Here is a 4,456-nt window from a genome sequence, read left to right as displayed (position 1 = left end):
TGATGTAGATGGACTGGAAGAGACAAACGGGAAGTTGGGAGCATGAAAAAAAGTCGGGTTTGCAATCAAATTGGGAAATTTAGAACAAAGGTTGAGTGCGTACCTTTAACTCTGTCCCTCTGTATCATTTCAGTGGACTTAAGTGTTGGCATCCTGTACCTGAGCTATAGTACTCATAACTACGACAGGCAAACTGCAGCTACCTGCAACATTTGTGCATGTGTAGCATCTTCACCTTTGGAGGGATCAAAGAGTGGTGACTCCCGAGCAGCCCGTTTTACAGATGGCCGCAAGGCAAGCGAGCCACTGGTACCAAGACTCAGGGCCACTCCGCAAAATAGCCTGTGCCTCCTCTGGGGCTCCTACAGGAACCATTTTCTCTGGTTTATAGTCTGTAAGGTGGGCTAATATTTCTGTGCCCAGCACATTGTGGACTCTGTAACAGTAATCTAAACTCGCATACTGAGCATGCAGATATTTCAGGGACAAGAGCTGTACAACTTACTTGTAAGTAGGTAACTGGGGGCTGCTTGTCACTGCAGAGCCACCTGCTTAGGTACAGCCCCTGCACCCCATGAATTTATACCAGGAGCTCATTAACAACTTAGTGCTGGGCTGCAAACCACCTTTTTCTTTTTTTCTCTTTTTTTTTTTTTTTCCCCAGGAATGTCTTCTATTATGTGCCCAGCAATCTGGTAGCCATCAACACCTTGCTGATAAACTGGAAATCTTCACCTTCTTCCATCCTCACCTCTCAAATGACCCATGAAAGAGTCTTGGAGATCAAAGAAATCCTCTTCCATCCTTATCCTTCAGACAGAGAGACTGATGGGATTTAGCACCCATGTGGGAATATGAGCATTGGTAATTGGGGAGTGGTAGGGGTGGAAAATGATTGGGGGGTGGGGGTGGTGGAAGAGCCCAGAAGATGAATTACCTGGGGAGGAGGTGCATACTGAATTGTGGTCTCCATAGCAAGCGTGAGAAGACAGAAGAGAAATTACTTCCTCTGCCCCAAATAAAGATCAAGGAGTATTTGCATTCAAAGGGGTTGGGTTTTGCACGTATCTCATATCTTCGGTCACTTTCTTTTAACTGGGAATCCTCACTAATTAATTGTTCTTCAAATTCTGCTCCTGCACATCATATGCCTGAAGGGCTTGCTTGCTTCTCCAGTGCTACCTGCATGTGTTCCTTGCCCTTGCATTTTGCTGCCCAAAGCCAAATAATAAGTATAAAGGAGTTAGATGAGAGATGGAGGGGATTCTATGAGATTTTTAAAAGATCCTGCAATTACAGTATGTTAAAGTGTGCTATGTGCTACAGATAACCAAACAAAATGTCCAGTAAGAGTTATCCGTTATTTATCCTGGGTTTTTTTCAGCAATTTTAGGCTTTATCTTGAATTCATGTTAGCAAACTCAGCAACCTGGGGGCTTTTCACAGCACCTTAGGCAGACTAAAGTGGAGCTGATGAATAATCAGTGATGGAACAGCTGTTATCCAGAGATAACAGAGGACTTCAGGCTGCAGATGTGCATGGGGTCAAGGGAGACAATGTTGTGCATGAAAAAGTCATACAATGGAGTTCTGTGTATTTTCTTCAGATTTGAAGAACAAAGAAGCAACGACCTTTTGTCTGCTGCTGTCATTCCCTGCTTCACCATTAAGGTAGTTTTTTTCTTTTTTTTTTTCCTTAATGGGAGGTATTTTGAAATAGACCCCTGTCAATCATGTCCTGAAAAAGATGAGCCCATCCATGAACAGATTCCTTTTTAAAAGTTTAAATATTCTGAATGTCAAAACGTGTCACAGCCAGGTTAACATAGCACTTTGGATACCTGTGATTTGGATGTATTTGCTTCAAAGACAGGTTCATTTTTAATCACCGAATATGCCAAGATTCAAAGGACAAATGAAAAATAGAAGCAAACAAGACTATACTGGGGTTCAGTAAAAATCTTTCCAGCCTCCAATAGTGGCCAATAGCACTGTGTAAGAATCGGGCTAGCAAAGAGAGATAATTCTTTTTGTGTATCCTCCTGGCATCTGGCAGTCTGTGATTTAAGGACTTTTGGGTTGAGGTTGTATCCATGTCTTTGTGTTGAATTGCATTTATGGACTATTTTTACCTAGATTTGTCTTTTTGTTGTTGTTGTTAATCAATCCAGTTTCATAACTGATACTTTATAGGAAGAGGTATTTCCTCTCTTGGTTTTGACCTTGCCATCATATCATTTCAGGTGAAGCCCGTTAATATTTGTATCGTGAGAAATGGTGAATAACTGTTCCCTTGTTGCCTCTCCATATCTGTCACAGTGTTACACATCACTGTTATTGCTCAATTAAAGTCTTGGTTTGCTTAATCTCTCCTTCCTCAAAAACCACCTCCCTCTTTCAGGCATCTTTGCGCAGTATTTCGCGCGGCCAGGGGAGCAAGCACGGAGCGAGCGCTGTCCTGCGCCGTCATCCTCCAGCACGTGCTGAGCCCGCGCAGGTCCCCGGCATCTGGAGGGGAGCAGGCAGCTCCTCCCGGCCCTGCTGCAGAAATGCCCAAACCTCTGGAATACACGGCCGTGCCGGGGGAAGGCAGGCGGGGACAAAACTTCGTATCACGGCGCGCCGTGGGGCCAGCTTGCCAGGAAAGTCAGCGTGCCTCGCCTGAGGCCGAGCGTGAACCTCGCTTTTCCTCCTGGCAGGAGCGCAGCGGTGAGAGGACGGGAGCCCCGGAGCAGAGCTCTGTGCCAGCCGAGCGCCCGCGAGCGGGGCGTGCTGCCGCCCGCAACCGCCCCGGCCCAAACCTCTCCCCCGGCGCCGGCCGCAGCCAGCGGGCTGCGCTGTGCGTTTGGCCGCGGGTCCCCGTCCCACATGCCCGCCACCCTGCTGCGGGGCCATTATTTATTCCTTACCCGAGAGCCTTAATGAACTGGTTATGTTCTAACTGTCGGGATTTTTTTTTAAGGAAGGTGCGTGCCCACAGATCAGCTCCCCAGCTAGGCAGGGGTGCACTCATCCTCTGTGCAGCATCCCTCATGTTCGAGAGAGTTGCGTTGGGTTTAGTTGAGAAAAACGAGTGAGAGCACACAGCAGTTCTGTTCCCAGCCCAGCTCGTTGGTTTTTATGGTTCCCATCCCCAACAGAGGACAATGGCTTCTGTTGCTCTTACAGTCCATGGGAATCTGGTGCTTGAGAGCACGCTCCCAACGCTTCTGGTTTGTTTTTCTGTTTGGGTTTTTATTTTACTGTTGAAGTTAGGATTTTAGCTCTTTTTTGTTGTTGGGTGTTTTTTAAACTGCTTTCTCCCCTCCTCCACACTTCATTCTTCTGGCATAGGACTGCCACTCACCAGCTGTTCACGATTCCTTCACCCCTTCTGTTTTTCAGTACCGCACTACCAAGAAATAGACTCAAAGGACATTTTCTTCCTTGCAGGAGGCTTCCCATGCCCAGTGAATACATTTAATACAAATACTTTTCTCTCTCTCTTTCCCACCTTGGAGGAAAGTTATATCTGTACTCCTCACGTAATTCAGATTGGCCAATCTGTCATCCTCAAATTGCCTGAGTTTGATTTCTTGACTGTTTTCAGATCCTAGGATGACTGATCTTCCTCTGTCCTTGATAGAGCAAGCTCATCCACAAAGTGAGTACTCAATCATTACTTTTCAACAAAAAGTTCACTCATCAACTCATAAATCTGGTCTCCTCTCCCCTGCCCTCTCCATTTTGTTTTGTGTAATTAAATTTTTTTTCTAGGCTGAAACTTGACCAAAAATCAGCGCATTCCCACCTATCAGCAAACGGTACCCGCAAGAGGCAAACTGGAATGACATTGTGAAGGAATCGGTTACAGCAGAGTCATCTGCTGAAGGGAGGGAGAATAGCTATTGCTCGGCAAGGTGCAGAGCGTGGCAACTCCCCCTGTTGCTAATGGGAGAAGAGGCTGCTGAGCTCCTCTCAGGAATGTACTGTTTTAATTTCTAATTGAGTTATTTGTTCACTTGTTAAAGAACTCATCTCTTAGGGCAGTGACTCTCAAAGACAATAATAGTGGCCGCATGCAGCCACCAGGGAATTCATTGCAGCCACAAGACAAAAACTCGCTCTGATTGTTCAGTTCTGTTTTGACTTAAACTGTCAAAACTGTGGCCACCATTAATTTACTGTGATGGCACGTGTCACAGCTGCTTGTCTGAGAGTCGCTGGTTAGTCCTGTCTCTCTTTTAGGCACTTGGAGCAGGAGTTCCCAAGCTGCAATCTAATGGACCATGTCAAGTACTCTGCAAAGCCGTACTAACATCGCACATTGGCATTGTCTCTTTAATGTTTCAGTTAAAAGCGCTTTGAGAAGGAGTGCGACAGGCTGCAGGGAACACCAGGGTGCTCCATGACTCCAGAGGAACTGGAGACCATCAAACTGACAGGTCAGGCTTGCTCTCAGAGCACGACTCTGCCA

General features: G+C 46.3%; 1 long non-coding RNA gene across 1 annotated transcript; it reads left to right on the top strand.

Moving 5' to 3' along the window:
• Window positions 1-667: 667 nt before the first annotated feature.
• On the top strand, window positions 668-4,132 carry LOC115350412. Its single transcript, XR_003926428.2, has 4 exons — window positions 668-864; window positions 1,608-1,671; window positions 3,590-3,643; window positions 3,757-4,132. It is a non-coding gene; the product is annotated as an uncharacterized LOC115350412 (long non-coding RNA).
• Window positions 4,133-4,456: the final 324 nt, after the last annotated feature.

This window comes from Aquila chrysaetos, chromosome 13 (assembly GCF_900496995.4).
Source record: "Aquila chrysaetos chrysaetos chromosome 13, bAquChr1.4, whole genome shotgun sequence".
Taxonomy (NCBI): domain Eukaryota; kingdom Metazoa; phylum Chordata; class Aves; order Accipitriformes; family Accipitridae; genus Aquila; species Aquila chrysaetos.
This window is presented reverse-complemented; position numbering and strand designations above follow the sequence as displayed.